We start from the raw sequence: 22,951 nt of genomic DNA, 5'->3' as shown, positions 1-22,951 counted from the left end.
CCCTGCTCCCCTTCTAACCAACCAGGGGCCATGTTGACATGACTACAGCCATGCCTGTTTTTCTTCAAAGTGCATTCTTAACTCTAAACTGACATCCCCTTCTTAAACTTCTGCATTCCCCTATCCAGACCCCAGACTGCTCCATATGGCAAGATTACGAGCCTACTCCCTTCCACCAAGGAGAGAGGGACAGGTCACCCTATTCCCCAGCAATATATAAAAGGGCCCAAGGACTGCCATCAGTGTGCTTACTGGCTTAGAGCTGCACACTGTAGAAGTAAACTTTGCCTTGCTTGATACTCTCAGTGTCTTTGTCCTTCATCCAAAGCATAAAATAGGTACATTTTCATACATTTCCTACAGTTAAAATAGAAGGGAAAATAGAGAAGAAAGACTGCAGAGATAGCAATTTCTCACCCAGGATGAGACAAATATAGTTTAAAGATAAAATAGACCTCCTAGATTATGATTATTAAAGCATGCTTCTGCCCCATTGTATTTCCTTCTCCCCCCCCTTTTTTTTTTGTTTTGCCCTTCCTCTTTTATTCCTCCCCTCCCTTTTCCTCCTCCTATATTCCAACCTCTTTTTACTCTTCAAATTTCCCCCAAGACCTAAGAGCCTTGGATTTGATGCTGGTGGTGCATGTGAACTGGAAAGGCTTATTTGCATTCAATTTTCAACTTAGAGGAAATCACTATACAGTGTCTAAAATACACAAATTTAGTCATGGATCAAAGTCAATGTCATCTGTATCCTATCTGCACTGGCAGTATGCTGGGCATGGTTGGGTCACATGGAGACTTTTGAATAAGCACTTGAAGAAGACGAGAGCCCAGGAGCAGTTAAGACCCAAGACATCAGCATCCCAGGCCTACCAGCACCTCTGGCCAGCAGAATACTCCACACTCAGGCTAGAGCCGATCAGACAAGGGTATTGGGGAGTATCTCTCTTTCTTCTTTAAGACTCCCCACCCCCACCAAAACTAAACTTCTTTCTTCTTTGGGATTTTCGTGTTAAAGATGCAGATTGATCAATTCATGTATGTGAATTAATGCTGGGTTGGGATAAAAGCCTCTTCTTTTGCTCTTCATTGCTCTGGCTATTTTAAAAACTACCTGAGTAGTGTCCTCCATCTAGATTGCTGAACCGTAACTTCCCTAGGACAGAAAGTGGTTAAAGTAGAGTCAACCCGAAGAAGAGACAACATTTGAAACAGCCCTGCAGTACTTGACACTCTTTAGGCAAAGAGTTCACAGAAATACCAAGTCTCAAACCCATGTGATTTGTTCTCCTCTGCTCTGCCATTATTGGACTAGCTACTGGGTCAACAGTGGGAACCTTCACTTAGACTGAGAGCATAAATGTAACTTATCAGTAGGAAGAAAGGAAAATTCAGGGGAAAGTAGCATGTCTTTATAAAGGCATAGAGAGAAAATTAGAGCATTACTCAGGTGAAGATATGAAAAGGGTTTAATGTAGTTGAAACCTATCATGTAAAGTTGGAATAGAATGAAAAACCCTGTAAACTTGTCTAAGTTTTCAAGAGTGTGCAAGCAATTTTTTTTTTTACTTTATTGGGGGGAATTAGTGGGTTACAGAATAGTTCTTGACACATGGGTAAAATTTCTCATCTCAACATAAGAGGATCTGCAAAGCACTCTCACATCAGCTTGTGTTTTTTTTTTTCCACTATCATGTACTACGACACCAAAGTCCCCATAGTCCCATTCATTTTCCTCCTTTCTCAGAATCCCCTGCTTTAGTATAATACACATCACACCCAGTTCAAGTTTTATTTTGTGTTCTCCTTTTATGTACTTGTTTCTAAGTCTAGGAGAATGAAACCTTGAGGTTGGAGGTATTCAGTTATTCATAGGTCAACACCAGTTGAGAGCCATTGTACTGTGGAAATGAATAGGTTTCCCAAACTGAGAGGTCAACTCAGTTCTGGAGAAAGCAGCAGGCAAGTCTTTGGGACTAAGGTAGATATGGATTATATAATAATAAGGTGATCCGCATATGGAATCTCAGCACCAGCAATGAGAGACAGGCCGTCTGTCCAAGAGAAACTCTACATCCAACTACCTTGTAATGGATGTCTTCTATCCACCCACATAATCTTAATTTATTAGCTGAACATGTTTATGTAAGAATGCTGCTAGTAAAAGTGCAGGAATATGTCATGTATTCATTCCTCCAGCAAGATTAATAATTGTGCCTCTGGTCTTATGAACATCCGTGTTTCAGTAATATCCACTCATACCGGCTTTATTCCTGGAATATGATCACTACCCATCAAAGCCTATGGTGACACTCCTGCACAGATTATTCCTCAGACCTGAAATATAGCTAGCAAAAAGTGATTTTTTTTTTGAGGACCAAGCAATGCTTTTCTTTAAGAAAAACAGATACATTGCAGACAAAATAGATAAGCAACAAGGGAGAGAAATGCAGATTTTTTTAATGCATTTGTGTGTGGAACTGGGGTCTCATGCACACATGATTTCACTGATACTTTTCCATTCAGAGAGACACCAAGCACCCAGAGCTTCCTCTGGGACCATAGTACCTCTCAAGTGGTGCCAGGACTTGAACCTGGGGCACACAAGTAACGAAGCAGACACTCTACCTGGTGAGTTAACTCTCTGGCCCACCACCTGAATTTCACTTATTTATTAACCAAACCACTGCTCAGTTCTGGCTATTGATAATATAGGTAACTTAGCAGGGAGCCTTCTCATGGAAGTCTTGTTGTATGAAACTTCTTTATCTCCCCATTCCTTGTTTTTATTATTTATTGATTTAACACTGATTTAGAATATTATAAATATTCAGTATAGATTCATATCTCTTATTCTGTATATTTCATCACACATACAAATTCAAGAATAGCTACATTCTTTATATTGATGCTTCATGGTGGAAATATTTTGAGTTTTCACAAAACCCCTGGAAGGATGTAGTCTCAAGTAGCATTTCCTCCTCTTCTACTTCCTCCTCCATTTCTTTTCCCTCTACTTCCTCATTCTTAGTTTAGTAGTGATTTTTGAGATTATAATATAACAAAGTATAGTTCCACACCAGATTTTTAAATGCCTTCGTTATTTTTGTAGAGGGTGAGGCCGAGAACTTCTGGCACAGAGCATATCATGCAAATCTAGAAATCCCAAAGCCAGGAGCACAGAAAGTGCAGCTTGGAGGGAACAGAATCCTCCCTTGGGCCCCACACTGGACAAGCCTCAGCCAACATTCTAGCTGCACTACTCCATCCAAGGCATTCAGCCCACATATGAAGTCTAAAGCAACATATCAACTGTGTGCAGTTTAAAGATATTCCCTCTGGCCAGGACACACCACCACCTCTGCATGCCCAATTAGGTTCTGTTAGAATACCAGGGTCTCACTGGAGGTAGAGGGATCCCAGCAGGACCCTTTAGCACAACACCCCGATGGCCACTGAGCGGTATAGCAGGAAGTGGTTGGGCCAAATGTTCTTGCTATTACTATAATAGGACATGCAATCTGAAGAAAGATATTACAAGGGTGGGGGAGATAGTATAATGGTTATGTAAACACTCTCTCTTGTCTGACTCTCCCGGGCCCCAGATTCAATCCCCCACACCACTATAAGCCAGATCTCAACAGTGCCCTGATTAAAAATAATTTTTAAAAAAGTGTTACAAATTTTAAAATATAAACCTTAAAAGTCATCTATTAATATTGTTACCAGATTTGGGGATCTCATAGGCCTGTAAAGTTTCCAAAAAGAAATCTGATGAAGAGGAGAAAAATCAGACTTTGACACTTTAAAAAAAAATCTTTTTCTTGCACAATGAATATATATATATATATATATATATATATATATATATATGTATATATATGTATATATATATATTTTTTTTTTACCAGAGGACACTGACTTATGGTGGTATAGGGGATTTTTTTTGGTTTTAAGTTACTTATTTATTTACTTAATATATTTATCTTTTTTATTTATTTATTGGGGAATTAATGTTTTACATTCAACAGTAAATACAATAGTTTGTACGTGCATAACATTCCCCACTTTCCCATATTAACAATACAACCCCCACTAGGTCCTCTGAAACCTTCCTGGACCTGTATTCTCTCCACCCACCCACCCCAGAGTCTTTTTCTTTGGTGTGATATGCCAATTCCATTTCAGGTGCTACTTCTGTTTTCTTTTCTGATCTTGTTTTTCAACTTCTGCCTGAGAGTGAGATCATCCCATATACATCCTTCTGTTTCTGACTTATTTCACGTAACATCAATTTTTCCGGGTCCATCCAAGATGGGCTGAAAACGGTGAAGTCACCATTTTTTACAGCTGAGTAGCATTCCATTGTGTATATATACCACAACTTGCTCAGCCACTCATCTGTTGTTGGACACCTGGGTTGCTTCCAGGTTTTGGCTATTACAAATTGTGCTGCCAAGAACATATGTGTACACAGATCTTATTGGATGGATGTGTTGGGTTCCTTAGGATATATCCCCAGGAGAGGAATTGCAGGGTCATAGGGTAGGTCCATTTCTAGCCTTCTGAGAGTTCTCCAGACTGTTCTCCACAGAGGTTGGACCAACTGACATTCCCACCAGCAGTGTAGGAGGGTTCCATTGACCCCACACCCTCTCCAGCATTTGCTGCTGTTACCTTTTCTGATGTCTGACATTCTCACAGGAGTGAAGTGGTATCTCATTGTTGTCTTTATTTGCATTTCTCTGACAATCAGAGACTTGGAGCATTTTTTCATGTGTTTCTCGGCCTTTTTGGATCTCTTCTGTGGTGAATATTCTGTCCATGTCCTCCTCCCATTTTTGTATGGGGTTATTTGTTGTCTTGTTTTTGAGTTTGGCTCTTTATATATGATGGTTATTAAACTCTTATCTGATGTATGGCATGTAAAGATCTTCTCCCATTCTGTGAGGGGTCTCTTGGTGGTTTTTTTTTTTTTTTTTTTTTTTGCTGTGAAGAAGCTTTTTAATTTGATGTAGTCCCATAGGTTTATGTTTGCCTTAGTCTTCTTTGTAATTGGATTCATTTCATTGAAGATGTCTTTAAAATTTATGCAGAAAAGAGTTCTGCCAATATTTTCCTTTAAGTATCTGATAGTTTGTGGTCTAACATCCAAGTCCTTGATCCACTTGGAATTTACTTTTGTATTAGGTGAAATACAGTGATTCAGTTTCATTCTTCTGCATGTTTCAACCCATTGTTTCCAACAACATTTGTTGAAGAGACTCTGCTTTCCCCATTTAACAGTCTGGGCACCTTTGTCAAAGATTAGATGTCCATAGGTGTGGGGCCTCACTTCTGGGCTCTCAATACTATTCCACTGGTCAGTGTGTCTATTCATGTTCCAGCTTTGATGACAATGGCCCTATAATACAGTTTGAAATCTGGGAGTATAATGCCTCCAATTCTGTTCTTTTTTCTCAAGATTTTTTTGGCAATTCTAGGTCTTTTCTGGTTCCAGAGAAACATTTGTAGCATTTGTTCTATTCTCCTAAAAAATGTGGTTGGGATTTTGATGGGGATAGCATTAAATTTGTAGATGGCTCTGGGTAGTATATTCATTTTGATGATGTTAATTCTACCAACCCATGAACATGGAATATCTCTCCACTTCTTTGTGTATTTTTCAATTTCTTTGAGTAGTGATTCATAATTTTCAGTACACAAGTCTTTCACTTCTTTGGATAGATTTACTCCTAGATATTTTATTGTTTTTATTGCTATAATAAAAGGAATTGATTTCTGGACTTCAATTTCTTCTAACTTAGTGTTTGCATAGAGGAATGCCACTGATTTTTGAATGTTAATTTTATAGCCTGACACCTTACTGTATTGCCTGTTGATTTCCAAAAGCTTCTTGTGGGATTCCTTAGGTTTTTCTTTGTATACTATCATGTCTTCAGCAAATAAGGAGAGTTTGACTTCTCTTACAATCTGTATCCCTTTAATTCCTGGCTCCTGCCTGATTGCTATGGCAAGAGCTTCCAACACTATGTTGAATAGTAATGGTGATAGTGGGCAGCCCTGTTTAGTACATGATCTGAATGGACATGCTTCCAGTTTTTCACCATTGAGTATGATGTTGGGTGTAGGTTTGCTATATATAGACTCCACTATCTTCAGGAATTTTCCATCTATTCCCATTTTTTTGTAGTGTTTTGATCATAAAGGGATGTTGGATTTTGTCAAAGGCTTTTTCTGCATCTATTGATATGACCATGTGGTTTTTGGTCTTGCTTTTGTTGATGTGGTGGATCACATTGATTGATTTATGTATATTAAAACAACCTTGCATTCCTGGGATAAACCCCACTTGGTCATGATGAACAATCTTTTTGATATACTGCTGTATCCGGTTGGCTAGAATTTTGTTCAATAATTTCGCATCTATGTTCATCAGAGATATTGGTCTGTAGTTTTCTTTTTTGGTTGTATCCCTGTCTGCTTTTGGTATCCGAGTGATGTTGGCTTCATAGAAGCTGGCAAGGAGTATTCCAGTGTCTTCAATCTTCTGGAAGACTTTTAAAAGTAGAGGTATTAGTTCTTCTTTGAAGGTTTTGTATAATCCATTTGCAAAACCATCTGGTCCAGGACTTCTTTTTTTGGGAGATTTTTAATAACTGTTTCAATTTCATTAGCTGTGATGGGCCTGTTCATGTTTTCTACTTCCTCTTTACTTAGTTTTGGAAGTTGGTAGGCATCTAGGAAATCGTCCATTTCTTCCAAATTCTTTAGCTTGGTGGCATATCGTTGTTCATAGAAGCCTCACATGATATGTTGAATTTCTGTAGTGTCTGTTGTGATAACTTCTTTTTCATTTAGTATCTAATTTATTTGGGTCTTCTCCCTTTTTTGTTTTGTAAGTCTGGCTAAAGGTTTGTCGATTTTGTTCATTCTTTCAAAGAACCAAGATTTACTTTAGTTGATCTTTTGTATGGTTTTCTTATCCTCAATGTTATTTATTTCTGCCCTAACTTTAGTGATTTCTGTCCTTCTGGTTGCTTTAGGGTTCCTTTGTTCTTCTTCTTCTAGGTCTTTAAGATGTGCAATCAGGCTGTTTATTTGTGCTTTTTCTTGTTTCCTAATGTGTGCTTGTATGGCTATGAACTTCTTAGTACTGCCTTAGCTGTGTCCCACATAATTTGATAGCTTGTGTCTTCATTTTCATTGAATTCTCAAAACATTGTGATTTCTTCCTTTATTTCCTCTTTGACCCAGAAGTTGTTAAGAAGTGTACTGTTGAGCTTCCACATTTTGGGACTGTTACTAATCTTTTGTTGATTGTTAGGTGTTAGTTTATTTCCACTGTGGTCTGAGAAAATTCTTGGGATGATTTCAATGCTCTTGAATTTTCTGATGCTGTCTTTGTGGCCTAACATATGGTCTATCCTTGAGAATGACCCATGTGGATTTAAGTAAAATGTGTATTCCAGTTTCTTGGGATGAATGACTCTGAAAATGTCCAATAGTTCTAGTTTATCTATCTCTTCATTTAGCTCCCTTATGTCTTTATTGATTTTTGCCTGGATGATCTGTCAAGTTGAGAGAGTGGGGTGTTGAAGTCCCCTACTATGACTGTGTTGCTGTTAATATATTTCTGTAGTTCTTTCAGTAGACGTTTGATGTATTTAGATGGCTTCTCATTGGGTGCATAGATGTTAATAATTGTTATTTCCTCTTGATTGACTGACCCTCTGAGCATTAAGTAGTGTCCATTCCTATCTTTTTTAATCTTATCTATTTTAAAATCTATCATGTCAGATATGAGAATAGCTGTTCTTGCCCTTTTTTGTGGACCACTGGTTTGTATGATAGTTTTCCATCTTTTCACTTTAAGTCTGTGTTTGTCTTGTTGAGTTAGGTGGGCTTTCTGTAGACAGCATATTGTTGGGTTGTATTTTCTGATCCATCTTCCTACTCTGTGTCTTTTAATAGGTGAATTCAGGCCATTGACAATTATTGGTATCAAATATTGAAGATATTTTAACACCATTCTTGTAGAGTTTTAGAGTGTTCTGATATATGTCCTATTTGTGGTGGTCTGATTGTTCATAGGAGACCTTTCAGAACTTCTTTCAGGGCAGACTTGGTGATAGTTGATTCCTTCAACTGTTGTTTGTCTGAGAAGGTTTTGATGCCTCCATCTAGTCTGAATGACAGTCTAGCAGGATATAGTATTCTTGGCTGAAAGCCTTTCTCATTGAGCACTCAATAGATATCTTGCCATTCTCTTCTGACCTGTAGTGTTTGTATGGAGAAGTCTGCTGCTAATCTTATGGGTTTTTCTTTGTAGGTAACTCTTTGTTTTTCTCTTGCAGCCTTCAGGATCCTTTCTTTATCCTTATTCCTTTCCATTCTAAGTATGATATGTCTTGGTGTCTTTAGGTCTGGGTTAATTCTGTTTGGAACCCTCTGGGCTTCTTGAATCTTTATGTCTTTGATGTTGTCTAGACTAGAGAAGTTTTCAGTTATTATGGCCTGAAGAATGCTTTCTTCCTCTCCCTCTCTTTCTTCCTGTGGTAAGCCAATAATGGGTATATTGTTTCTTTTGTAGTCATCCCATAGGACTCTTGTTGTTTTCAGTATCTATTAATCTCTTTTTTGAGATCTCTTCTTTTTTAGTTGTCTCTGATCCATCCTCGATCTTGCTAATTCTGTCTTCAGCCTCATTGATTCTATTCTCTCTCCCCTCTGCTGTTTTCTGGAGTTCATCTATTTTGTTACCCTGTTCTGATACTGTTTTAGCTTGTCAGCTAGTTGCGTTCTTAGCTCAGCGATTTCAGCTTTCAGCTCTCTAATAACCATGAGATAATTAGTATTTTCTTCCATAGTCTCATTTGTTGTTCCTGTATTTCTGATTACAGTTTTTTCAAATTCTTTACTCACTCCTTTGATTATTTCCTTAGCTAGTGTTTGGATGTTGAATTCGTTATTTTGTGCTTCACCCTCTGGGGGACTTTTAGCTGGACTCTTGTCCTGGTTCATTTCTCCAATATTTCTTCTTGTTGTTTTAACCGTTTTATATATTATGTTATGAGTTCCCTCTCTCAGTACTTTTCAAATTACTGATCACTATTGCCTAGATTGACTTGTGTCTAAGTAAGTTAATTAAAGAGTTCACAGTGGTGGAAGTTAACAGTTGTTTCAATAGTATTTTAATCCCTGAGTTGGAGCTCAGTGGTTTAAAAGCCTCTTTTTTTTCTTCCCTGTAGGCTATGGGAGCCTGAGGGCTTTTAAACTATCAATAGGCTTCTTAGCTTAATCACTGACTCCTAACCAAGAGATAAAGCAGGGTGTGGCAGAGATAATCCAGTGGTTATGCAAAGAGACTTTCACAGCCCCTCAGCTATGCCACCGAGGTATAGGTCTTCTCCTGAGTTTCCTGGTTAGATCTCTGTCCCCTGGTGTCCCTCCCTGTTGCTGCTTCAGATTCTGATGGCAGTCGCAATGGAGACTCAGAGTTGCACTTGGTGAGTCTCTGGGGAGTCCTCTCCTCCCTTCCGCTGTCCCCTTGTTGGTGGAGCAGTCTGGAGGTGGTGTCTCAACTGATAAACTGCTGGACTGTTAGCAGTCACTTAATCTCTCCCTAAGCTCCTCTCTGTCACCAACCACATGTGTTTGTACTCACCAGTGATTTAGTGGGTTCCTGTGGTCATTCTAGTCCTTTCTTGTTTCGGTCCCAGGTGGTCTCCTTTGGTATTCCTAGTTGATCTGGGAGAGGAGAGGAGAGGGGAGGAGAGGAGAGAAAGAGATCTTGCTGCTGCTCATAGCTCCGCCTCCAGAATTCTCCTCGGCAAAGGGGATTAAAACTGGGACTTTGGAGTCTCAGGCATGAGAGTCTCTTTGCATAACCATTATGCTATCTACCCCTGCCCAAAAATGAAAATATTTTTAAAAAGATAAACATCCACCACTTAATAGAAATTGAAAAATATAGCAACAAATATGGGGTATATATCATCTTTGGACATAAACCTTAAAACTAAATAATGTATTTTCATAAAAAGAAACCACTGTGCTCCTCAGTTTTCTCATTTTGCTACAACCAGTGAAAATATACCACCTATGAGCTCCAGTCTGGTCTGCACTTGTCAAGAAGTCAGTAAAACTCCCTCTGATTCTTCAGCCTCCTGTCATTTCTGTCCTTATACCATTTTTCAGTTCTCTTTGTTTTTTAATATTCTATTTTGTTTGACAGGACAGAGAGAAATTGAGAGGGGAGAGTAAGATATAGAGGGAGAGAGAAAGATAAACACCTGCAGACTGGCTTCACAGCTTGTGAAGTGACACTTGCAGGTGGGGAGCAGGTCCTTGTGCATGGTAATGTGGGTGTTCAGTCTGGCACACCACTACCAGGCCTCCATTCTTCAGTTCCCAAATCCTACTTTCAGCTTAAGTAGAATTGATCAGTACCTCATAATAACAGCACTTACTAACTACAGTTTTATTATATCACTGACAATAATGTAAGATTAAGAAATGATTGCTTTCTTGTTAAACCAATACTTTATTATTATTTTCTTTTTTAAAAAAAACTATGATTTCTATGCAACAAGTGCCACCCTAGCATGCTTCACTTCAGACTGTGTCCAGAGACTTCAGGTGTGTAATGACAACCCTTCAGCTTCATCACTCGGGTGAGACCTTTTCTTTCATAGTATTCTCTAATTCCATTCCAGGTGTTCCACTCCCCATTAAAGTCCCCAAACCTAGATATAGACCAGGTCCCCTGAGATAAAGCATATGTTCACACATGTCCATAAACCAGGGAAAAATATATACCTGAAAGCAGAGTGCACAAAAGTCTGCACAGAGTACTCCCTAATACTTCATCTGCACTATTCCAGCCTTTAGGTCCATGATTGTTCAACAATTTGTTTGGCTTTGTATGTTAACTTTCTTTTCAGCCACCAGTTTCCGGATGCCAGCATGATGCTGACCAGACTTCCCTGGACTGACGACCCCACCAATGTGTTCTGGAGCTCTGCTTCCCCAGAGACCCACCCTACTAGGGAAAGAGAGAGGCAGACTGGGAGTATGAATCAACCAGTCAAGTCCATGTTCAACGGGGAAGCAATTACAGAAACTAGAACTTCCACCTTCTGCAACCCACAATGACCTCTGGATCCATACTCCCAGAGGGATAGAGAATGGGAAAGCTATCAGGGGAGGGGATGTTATATGGAGACTGGGTGGTGGGAACTGTGTGGAGTTGTACCCCTCCTATCCTATGGTTTTGTTAATGTCTCCTTTCTTAAATAAAGAAAGAAAAAAAATATTATTTCTAATTTAAATTTCCAATCTACTTTTTTTTTTTGCCTCCAGGGTTATTGCTGGGGCTCTGTGCCTATACCATGAATCCACTGCTCCTGGAGACTATTTTTCCCCCTTTTGTTGCCCTTGTTTAATGTTATTGTGGTTATTATCATTGTTGTTGCTATTGATGTCGTTGTTGTTGGATAGGACAGAGAGAAATGGAAAGAAGAGGAGAAGATAGAGAGGGGAGAGAAAGAGAGACACCTGTAGACCTGCTTCACAGCTTGTGAAGGGACACCTCTGCTGGTGGGAAGCCGGGGGCTCAAACTGGAACTTTTAAGCTGGTCCTTGCACTGGTCCTTGTGCTTAGTGCCATGTGTGCTTAACACATTGCACTACTACCCAACCCCCTTATTTTCTTTTACCAGAGCACTGCTCAGCTCTAGTTCATGGTGGTGCCAGGAATCCAACCTGGTACCTTGGAACCTCAAGGCGTTAGAGTCTTTTGCATAGCCACTATGTTATCTCCTTGCCCCAGTATATCCTATCTTTGTCGGTCCAAATGACTGATTTGCATGACTCAAACTATTTTGATAAACAGAGACAAAACGGCATCCCAGAAGAAAAGTGCCTAAGAAAATGAGTGCTTCATTTAGTATTTTAAAAAAGAGTTTATTCTAAGACACTTTTTTTTACATCTTTAATTATCACAATGTGGTATATAATAGTGTATATATAATTAATATCCATAGTAGTATACAAATCACTGACACCTAAGTGTCTGGGAGAATGGGAGATCTAGTCTTAGGACAGTCACTCTTTCTGTCATTATCCTCCAGTCACAACTGTACTTATTGCCTTGATTCTACTTCCTGCTTCCTCTTAAATGTGGCAGTGATTTTCCTAGCGGTTCTCCCACTGCCACTGCCACTTGTTTAATTCAGGTCTAATTCAGTTAGGTTAAACATTGAAACTCCCATCTCAAAGAGCCCCAAGTGGCTTCAAAGGAAAGCAAAACAGTCATCCTGCCAACTGAGAAAAACACACCTAGGCTAGAACAGAACCGTGGTGTTTATTTGGGTACTTTAGATTTGCAAACCTGGGAGCACACATTAAGGTGTCACTGCATATTGTGTCCCACAAGGGTCTTTATTTAAAGAGGTTCTAGAAGGGAAAGATGGTGGGAAGGGGGCAGAATTGATCAAGAACTAGGACTAGTTATAGGTTATCTTCTTCAGAGCTCACTGGCTTTTCATCATGCTTGGCTTGCTCACATTCCTGGAAAGAGCTGGTGTGACAAAGTCAGACTTTCTGGGGCACTGGGAAGCTAGTCAGCTCAAGTTTGCTGTCAGTAACAGCTTTCTAACCGACAGTAAACTCCTCTGAAACTCAGTTGCTTGAACGATGTATAATCATCATTTCTCTGGCAATTTGAGCAGAGCCTTGTGGAACCAGTGTGTTTCACCACAGAGGCACCAACTGAGCCCAGTGACATGTTCTCTCTTTTCCCATCACTTCTCTCTTTTTCTCCTTCCCCAGTGACCTTCCACCCTATACTTTCAGCCTGCTTTCCCCACTTGTGCTTCCTCTTTGGTAGCTTGCTTTGACCTTCCCTCTGCTCCATGCTTCTGTCACTTTTGTACAACTCTTGTCCTGATTTCTGATGCTGCAAAGGACATGACCTTTCACCCTGGAGAAACACTACAGAGATGAACACAGTGGCCATGAACTAAAGTGCCCTCCTTTCTTGCAGCCCTGCCATTTCCTCCACATCCTCGTCTCCCTGAATGTGCCCTTTAAAGTCAAGTGATAGCACCTAAGTCACTGCTGCAGGCTTTCACTTGTAGAGGACCCAGGCTAAGAGAGAATTTCCAAAAAGGGCTCTGGAGGCAGGCTTGTCAGAGTTGCACTGCTCATGTGCCTGAATGAAATCCTGACCCCTTACACCCTCACCATCCTTCTCTTCCCCACTGTGGTTCCTTTACATATTTTTTGTCCACTCCTTGATCACTGAGTAGCTGTCTGGCCCCAGAAGGCAGGAGTCAAGCAGAACAGGGCAGAGAGTAGCTGTGGATTAGCACGGTGTCTTCACACCCAGAGAAGAGGAACTGAACCAAGTGAGAAATGTTCAGAGGGAGTCATTGCAGCACTGCACTGCCTCCCCCCCAAAAAAATTTTTTATGTTTTTTAAATATCCCTTCCATGCTTCCAAGGCCACTTTCAAGGCTGAAGTCAGCAGGACAATGGTATAGTTTGCTGTGAAAAAGCCCTTAACTAAAACCAAGGAAGTGGCTAAAAAGCCCACCAACCAAAACTTATGCCTTTGGTCAAGAGTTGTTAGAAGAGGCACATGCCATAGCAGCTTGGGGGCCAAGAGACAATTCATTCTTTAGGATGGATGTTCAGGGCTTTCAAAGGGAAGGATGTTAGGGGAAAGGACCAGTGGCCCCAGGGGCAGAACTGGGTGGGACAGCAAGTGTGACTGTCCCCATAAAAAACTCAGCACTTCACTGCTTCAGCACCAGGCAGGGAACTCACAACTCTGCCACCTAGTTCGGGGTTGGTGGGGGGGCTTGTCGTCTCAGTGTTGGTGAGGTGATGAAGGACTCCTATTAGAGAAGATCCACATGGGGTGTAGAGATACCAGCTCAGGGGTGGGCTGGGTCAGAGGGGATGGGAGATTAGAGGAGTCCACCCCTGAGTATATATAAAGTTGAATCACAATGCATAGTTCCAGGAGGCCCCAGAATATCCAGAGCTAAGGCCAGGGGTGATAATGGGAGGGAGGAAAGAAGATTCAGCTAGTGACCTTGTTCCTCTCAGGGGACAATGGCCAGATTGCTTTTTTTATTTTTTTATTTTTTATGGTTGTGCAGGTTATTGAACCTGGAACTTCAGAACCTCAGTCATCAGAGTCTCTTTGCATAACCACGATGTTATCTACTCCCCAGATTGCCTATTTCTTAAATTAATTTTTTATCTTTATTTATTGGATAGAGACAGCCAGAAATTGAGAGGAAATGGGGAGACAGAGAGGGAGAGAGACACCTGTAGCCCTGCTTCACCACTTGCAAAGCTTTCCCCCTGCAAGTGGGGAGGGAGTTCAAACCCAGGTCCTTGTGTACTATAACATTCACTCAACCAGGCATGCCACCACCACTAGATTGCCTATTCTTTATGAGTAAGAAAAAGAAACACTGAAGCAGGGCTCCACTACCCATGTTCTACCTGTCTCTGTCCTTAGTGTTCTTATGTAGTGCAGGGGTCAAAGCCAGAAGCTCACACATGGGAGACATTCACTCTACCTACTGGGTCAACTCCTGAGACCCAGGGCTATTCATTTATTTGGGGCTATTATTGTGTATTATTTATTTATTTATTATTTGATAGGACAGAGAGAAAGTGAGAAAGGGGGGAGAGAGAGGGAGAGAGCAAGATAAACACTTGCAGACCTGCTTCACCACACATGAAGCTTTCCCCACTGTTATAGGGCCTAAGGGCTTGAACCCAGATCCTTGTGCATGCTAACATGTGCACTTAATCAGGTGAGTTACTGCCTGGCCCCAGACCAATCATTCTGTACCATGACTCAGACTCATTCTTAATAATGATGCAAATTACTAAATATATAGCAAGTTATACATTTAATCAATTTAATGATGAGAGAGAGAAAGTGAGGGAGAGTGTCACTATGGCATATATAATGCCAGGAGTGGGATACAGGAACTCATGCTCAATCTACTACTGCTCCACTTCCCAGATCATGAAGTCTATAATGAGTTAAAAACTGAAAAGTATGTAACTTCTCCACCCCAAACTCATGCAACAGACTTGACTATCTCAATACATTTTAGGGAATGATGCTCAAAACTGAAACACTTATAGGCAAGTTAGAAGCAATGTGTTCTCTTGGTGGAAGATAATTGGCAATCTGCTGCACTTGATGGAGAGTCAGAGTGAGACTCAGGCTCAGTGACCAACTTGGTGAGTTAGTAGCAGATTTACTACAAGCACTGGGTGACAGACACGTGTCAAGCAGTGAACCGGTAATCAGGCTTAAATATTCAAAACAGCAGTGTAGAACAAGCCTGTTCAAAAAGAGACAGAACAGGTAGAAGGAAGAGATGAATTACAGAGCAGATGCTCACCCATCCTCTTGGACACCCAGACCCTCAGGCTTCTAAGCCTTTGCTGACAGACCCCCTGCCTTGTCCTCCTAGTAGGTGGGAACCAAATCTCCCTCAGTCCTGCCAATGTGGAAACCAAAATACCAAACCAAAATGAAAAATACCAAACCAAAATGACTTACCAATGTGTTCATCAAAAATCATGGGAAGGGGCTTGGGTGATGGCGCACTGGGTTAAGCGAATATACTGTGAAGCACAAGGACCCGATCAAGGATCCCAGTTCTAGCTCCTGGCTCCCCACCTGCAAGGGGGTGGCTTCACAAGTGGTGAAGCAGGTTTGCAGGTGTCTCTCTGTCTCTCTCCCTCTCTACCTCCCCCTGCCTTCTCATTTTCTCTCTGCCCTATACAAAAATAAACAAATAAATAAATAAATACCACAGGAGCAGTGGACTCATAGTGCAGGCACCAAATCCCAGTGATAACACTGGAGGCAAAAAAAAAAAAATCATGGGAAGACTTCTGGAAGCATGGCTATGATGTGGGAGCCTTTGTTGCTCCCTTAAAGGAAGAAAGCTTCACTAATGTTGTTTTCGCTGAGGCTAGCTTCACGGGTGGGTAACACATGACCAGAAACACACGGCTGAACTGAGAACACAGTTTAATCTTTATTCACAAGCGGGCAATGTGCTCCTCCATCTTTCTCCTCCGGCGGCAGAGAGAGACTCCTAAACTAATCACCACACAGATCTGTCCTGCATCCTTCTCCTCCTGAGGCTGCCGCAGGAACTCAGGAAGTAGGATAGGGGGCGGGGAGAAGGGAGCAGCGCGAAAACTAGCAAGGGCTAAACCAAATCTCGGGGGGAGGGGGTGAGACCAAACCAACGTGAAGCATACAACACACTAACAGTGGGGCAGCATTACAGATGTCTTTTCTCTGTCTCCCTCTTTATCTACCCCCATAGCTCTCTCTGGCCTCACACTCTATCAGAATGTGGCAGAAGAGGGGATGAACAGTAGTGCACTGGGTTAAGCACACATAGTTCAAATAACTGGTGTAAAGATCCCAGTTCCAGCCTCCGGCTCCTTGCCTGCAGGAAGATTGCTTCACAAGCAGCAAAGCAGGTCTGTAGGTGTCTGTCTTTCTCTCCCCCTCTCTGTCTTTCTCTCTCAATTTCTCTCTGTCCTATCCAACAACAATAAAAGCAACAACAATAACAGCAACAGCAACAATGGAAAAAAATATGGCTACCAGGAGCAGTGGATTTGTAGTGCAGGCACTAAGCCCCAGTGATAACTCTGGAGGCAATAATAATAACAACAGCAGCAACATAGCACAGGGAATGGTGAAGTAGTATATGAAATGAGCTTAGTCATCATACAAAGCCATTAACCTGGTAAGAGAGAGAGAGAAGGAAATAAGAACTACAAATAAGAGAAACAGTATTTTTATTATCAATTATATGAGTGAAATAAAATAGAATAGGACAGTAGAAAATGGAAATCTGGAAGATGGTGATTACACAAATACTATTAATGGGTAATGACATTTGTTACAGACAAGCATAGTAAGGTCAGTCATAAGGTCTTCCATAAGGGGTCTTTCCTCTTCGTCCTAGAAAAGAACAACAATTCAGAAGGTGCAAATCTTCAAGCCACCTCTACTGTGTAGAGAGAAAACCAGATCTCCGTTCAGCCTCTACTAGACCAGTTCTAGGGGAAGCATGACTCCCATTCACACTTGTCATGGAACAAGGCACACCTAGCATCTGCAGCTCCACGAATAAAAGGATTTGCTTTCTCTAATAAGCAGGAAAGATTCTTCTTGCTAAAAGAGACAGGCAGGGAGTATGGATTGACTTGTCAATGCCCATGTTCAGTGGGGAAGCAATTACAGAAGCCAGACCCTCCACCTTCTACACACCATAGTGAGCCTGGGTCCATACTCCCAGAGGGATAAAGAATAGGAAAGCTATCAGAGGAGGGATGGGATACAGAGTTCTGGTGGTGGGAAGTGTGTGGAGTTGTACCCCTCTTATCCTATGGTCTTGTCAGTGTTTCCATTTTATAAATAAATTTAAAAAAGGATTCCTCCTGTTAAAAGCAAAAGTCTTTAGAGATCTGAGAAGACTCTGCTGCTTCAGAGACTAGCTCATTACCATAGACAAAGAGAGGCTTCAGATGGGCCATCTGCTCCAAGAATCAGAACATTTCCTAGTAGGTCACACTTCCTTCCACAACATAACATTGGAAGACTACAGGAGAGTGGAAGCACCTCTCACCTTCTTTGTCACATATATACCCACAAAGATCTCCATAACACAATGCCCAGGCAGCAAGTGACCTCTGAAGACCTTCTTCAACTTCCTTGTGACAGCAAAGTCACAACAGGAGTCAACATATCCTACATGATATCTCAGAGCTTCAGAAAAGACCCTTTCTTAGAGCTCTGCCCAAAACCTCAGCAGAAATCAGATGTTCATCCATGAGGCTGCCTAGGGTATTTTCACAAGTGACCACCTAAAATCCTCCCTCAAAAACTGTGACCAGAATAGTCATCACATAGGAAGTATCCGGTGAGCCTCAATGATTCCATTTACATTGGTGGTGAGGCTTTGGGACAGGAAACATTATGTTCTAAATGTAGGAACATCAGAGCCTCTAAATGAAAATCAGAACCAGGCTCAATTCCATATTTTGTGACCTTGGAGATTTCTGGAAGTCTCTATGGGAGGGATACATAGCTAGGCATGAAAAGAGACTAGATTTTAAAATAAAAATGCAGTCAAGGCTCTCTATTCCAGAGGAAAAGGTAGTAACCGAGGGAGGAGGCACAACAGAGAATCATGAATTATATCCTTATGTGGACAACTATCTTGTAAAATATTTCTCCCAATAAAATAGTTTAGGAAAAAAAACAAGGGAGAGAGGTGCATGTGATTGTTCTTTCTCTGTGCCTCAGCCATAGGCCTGGAAGTCTCAACACTTTGAGTAGTGCCATATTGCCTGACACTTCCCATAAGATTATAAACATGGGTTGATGTGGATAAATTTTACGTAGTTCTACTCAATCTGTGGGGAGCACTTGAGTGTATAAAGGTCTTGCATATGTCTGCATCCCAAATTTCACTGGATAATAATATGAGATGGCATTACTCTATTTCTAGAAAAATTCTCCATTTCCAAATAGACAGTAGCACATGCTTTTAAGTTATTAATTGCATAAATTTAAGAAGCAGATACTCTCTCCTCCAGGAGACAGGGACACTTAGGAAGCTAAACCAATGACAAAAGAGAAAGCAGAGATTCAAACAACTCAACATTGGGACATGTAAACATGTTCTCACATATGAAAGGATAACTGAAATCTCTGTAAAATAAGCTAGTACTGCAAGCCCCACTCAAGAACCACAGCATGCAAGAAGCTCCAGGAAAGAAAAGAAATCCAATATTATGACCAAAGCATGGATCAGGGAAACCAGTCAACTCACAATTGGGAAGCACAACTCAGGATCACCTCATCCTAATTCTGTGCTAACTGCCCTTCCCCTCCCCACCTGCCATGTCACCTACCTGCATGTCCTACTGCGGGCTGGCCCCTATGGAGTCATATGGATCACACTGGTGTACAATGGGGCGGTGATCATCAGCCACTGGACCAGCAAAACTGACAGCCTAACAAAGGAAAGCAAAGCTTCAGAAGGGTGGCATTCTGACAGAAAAGTCAATTCATCTGTAAGGCTCAAACATAAATCTCAAAGAACACCACTAGGGGTGGGAGCTCTGCTCTCTGACACATACTTATGGCTCAGACTTTGCTTTCTTGCTTTCTTGGAGAAAGGTGTTCCTAGCTGCTTTTTCTCCTTTTCATGGTTATGAGGTGCTCTCCCCAAAACTTTGACAACCCAAGGTCCTTCAGAGATGTTCCTTCTCCAGACAAAATGGCTGCCTTTTCACTGTGTCCAGCTTCTCCAAATTGGATCAATATCTGGACACAGGGATCAGGTCTTGCTCACACCTCTCCAGTCTTGTGTGAACCAAGAACTCAGACATAACAAAGCAGCCCCTGTACACCAAAGCTCTGGACCTTGCTCAATAATAGTCATCATGCAGTACTAATTAGCAACATGTGTAATGTTTCTAGCTCTCATTTGTATGCTTGACCAAAAACTTTCAGAAACTGAGATTCTTGGTCAGGAAGGCTTGTTCACTCAGCAGATGCATGGGGCAGGGGCGTGGTGGAAGGTGGACAAGTAGAATGAAATAAAGCTGGAATGAAAGGATGTGTAAGAGTCAGGGGCTTGCAGAAAAATTCCTGAATAAGATGATTATGCTAATCACTATTCTGAGTTCTTGGTAAGCACTCATGTCCTACCCCAAAAGAACACATCCAAGTACCTCCTGGGAGGAGCTTCACTGAGACCTCAATTCCCAGAGAACTGTCCCAGGGACAATAGGTTGTGCTGCCCAGTTAGGACCCTGTAACCCTATGTGGTGGTGTTAGTATCCTCACCCTGGCACATCACCTACCTTCATCAGCTCTAGGTGGTTCCACTCTGCAGAGCCTGGCACAGGGTCCTAGTGCTTTACACTGTCATTCTCATCCATCGTACTTTCATTACTGATGGCCTAGAATCAAGAGCAAAGCTTCAGAAGGGTGGTATTCTAACTGGAATGGCTGTCCTTTGTTAAGATTCGAACCCAAATATTTTCTGCACGATGACACAATACTAGTAGTGAGAGCTTTGACTCTTCTGAAACAGTTCTAGCTGGGTCTTATTGAAGGAAAGTGTGCCTAGCTGTTTGCTGTCATTTCAATGGCCATGAAGTGTTGAACACAGAATTTTGCATCAGCAAAAAAATTACCTTGGTAGCAATGGGAGAAGCTACACAGGGACTGTAAGCACTGACATGGGAGTGCAGCCCACTCAGGACTACCATGTCCTCCACAATGTATTACCCTCCTGGTCCTTCCATGCCACCTACCTGCAGCAGCTGCTCCAGGCCAACCTCTACAGAGCCCTGCAGAGGAAGCAGGTCCTAGGCCACAGGACCTTCATGATCCATGGCCTAAGAAAGGAGAGCAGGGCCTCAGAAGGGTGCCCTTTCAGCAGCAAAGTCAACTGAACAGTTAAGAAGCACACCCCAATGCTCTAGGTACATCTACCTGACCACTAGTGGTGGGAGCTCTGCTCTCTGGGCACCTGCTTCCAGTTCACACTTTACTGTCTGGGAGCAAGGCATTCCTAGCTTCTCAGTCTCCATTCTGTGAGTGCAGATAGCTGTCCCCAAAACATTACAACCTTCATTTCCTGTAGACCTATTCTGTTTTCAAGCAAAATAATTGTCTTCTCATTCTGTCTAGCTATCGACTGTCTCCCTGGGATGATCAGGACCTGGAGTGCAGAGACTAGCTCTTAGGGTGCTCAGGGATCCACAGTATTGTGTGAACCAGTAACACAGACAGGACAAAGCAGTCCCTTCCCAGAAAATCTCTCGATCTCAGTGCAGAAGTAGTGCGTCATCCAAGTGGGAATACTAGGCCTGACTGGACTTTTAGAATAAGGACTTTCTAAGAAGCTGAAGACTTGATTCAGAACAGGCTCACCCATCTCCAAGATTCTACACCTTGCAGAATCATTTTCATGGTGGGCAGAAAATGCTGAACTCAGCTCTGAGTTATTGGTGGGCACTGGTGTCTTTCTCCCTTAGAGCCACCTCCAGGCCTCTCCTGGATGGATGATCTCACTCCCAGGCAGAAGTTGAAAAACAAGATCAGAAGAGAAAAAACAAGTAGAACCTGAACTGGAATTGGCGTATTGCACCAAAGTAAATGACTCTGGGGTGAGGGGTGGGGGGAATACAGGACCAAGAAGGATGATAGAGGACCTAGTGGGGGTTGTATTGTTATATGGAACACTGAGAAATGTTATGCATGTACAAACTATTGTATTTACTGTTGAATGTAAAACACTAATTCCACAGTAAAGAAATAAAAAAAAAATAGTAACTTTGGGAGCTGAGAGGTAGTGCACCAGGTTAAGCGCACATAATGCGAAGTGCAGGATCCCAGTTCGAGACCCTGGCTCCCATAAAAAAAAAAAAAAAAAAAAAGAACTCTGGTTGTGGGAACTATATGGAATTGTACCTTTATTATCTTATAATCTTGTTAATCGATATTAAATCATTAATTATTATTATTATTATTATTAAAGCCTGAAAACCACCTATGTTACAAGTCCTGCCATTGCAGCATAGAGGAACCTGGGGTTATTATGCTTAGTGAAATAAATCAGGTATAAATACAATTTTTTTAAAAATAAAGAAAGCACACCCCAATGCTCTATGTGCATCTACCTGACCACTAGTCATAGGAGCTCTGCTCTCTGGACACATTCTGCTAGCTCAGATTTTACTCTTTGGAGCACAGTGTTCCTATCAGCTCATTGTGTGGCCAAAAACCAGTCTTCCCAAGATGTTACCACTCCAAAGTCCTGAAGACATGTTCTGCCTTCAAGCAAAATGACTGCCTTCTCACTCTGTCTAGCTATCAACTGTCTCCCCTGGGATCATCTGGACCTGGAGTGTGGAGACCAGTTCTGCCCAGGTATCCCAAGTCTTATGTAAACCAGGACCATAGACAAGACAAAGCATTCCCTGCCCAAGAAATCTCTGAAAATTCCTACAGAGACAAAGCATCGTCAGAGTGAGGGAAATTCTTATTTCCTGTTTATAATGATTGTAGCCCTCATTGGATTTTTCGACCAAAGACCCTCCTAAAAGCTGAGGCCTTGTTTCAGGAAAGGTTTATTCATCTCCAAGAGAAGAACCTTGTAGAATTATTCTCATGGGCTGCAGAAAATGCTGAACTCACACCTGATTTCTTGGTGGGCAGTGGTGTCTTCCTCCCTAAGCGTCCACCTCCAGGCAGCTGCTGGGTGGCTGAGATCTTAATTCTTACCATAATAGCCAGTGACCAGCCACAGGGAATGCAACATGTTCCCTTAGCTGTGCAGCCCAACTCAGGGTCCCCTATCCCCTCATGCTTGTGTGATCCTTTTCAACCTGCCAATCTACCTACATGTAGCAGTTGCTGTGGGCCAGCCTCTACAGAGCACTGTAGAAGGATCAGATTCTCCTCAGTCCTGTGGTCCTGGGCCACAGGAGCTTCATCATCCATGGCTCAAGAAAGGAGGGCAGGGCTATAGAAGGAGGGCAGTTCTTTTGCCTCCACCAAGATCTGAATCCTGACCAAGTCTGCCTGAGCTTCTACTAGTGAAATTCTCTGGGATGCTTGGCACTCATGGCCCAGGTGTCATGTTCACTCTTTGCTTTCTCCAAGAGAGCTGGTCCTGGCTGCCTGGTCTCTGTTACAAGGGGCAGGAAACATCTCCCCAGAAAGTGTCCTCTACCAAACAGCTGCAAGGAAGTCTCTGGAGATATCTTCCAGTTGTAGGATAACTATTTATTCTATACTGACACATTTTCAGATGGCCAGGGCACAAGGGTGAGACTAGGCCTCCAGAAT

General features: G+C 41.8%; 2 long non-coding RNA genes across 2 annotated transcripts; one reads left to right on the top strand and one right to left on the bottom strand.

Moving 5' to 3' along the window:
* Positions 1-2,530: 2,530 nt before the first annotated feature.
* Positions 2,531-11,310, top strand: LOC132540184 (uncharacterized). Its single transcript, XR_009551405.1, has 3 exons — positions 2,531-2,634; positions 10,599-10,679; positions 10,950-11,310. It is a non-coding gene; the product is annotated as an uncharacterized LOC132540184 (long non-coding RNA).
* Positions 11,311-16,855: 5,545 nt separating this feature from the next.
* Positions 16,856-20,046, bottom strand: LOC132540183 (uncharacterized). Its single transcript, XR_009551404.1, has 3 exons — positions 19,954-20,046; positions 18,997-19,098; positions 16,856-17,038 (listed from the first exon to the last, which is right to left on the bottom strand). It is a non-coding gene; the product is annotated as an uncharacterized LOC132540183 (long non-coding RNA).
* Positions 20,047-22,951: the final 2,905 nt, after the last annotated feature.

This window comes from Erinaceus europaeus, chromosome 9, assembly GCF_950295315.1.
Source record: "Erinaceus europaeus chromosome 9, mEriEur2.1, whole genome shotgun sequence".
NCBI classification, from domain to species: Eukaryota; Metazoa; Chordata; class Mammalia; order Eulipotyphla; family Erinaceidae; genus Erinaceus; species Erinaceus europaeus.
The sequence above is the reverse complement of the archived record's forward strand: the minus strand, read 5'-3'. Positions and strand labels throughout refer to the sequence as shown.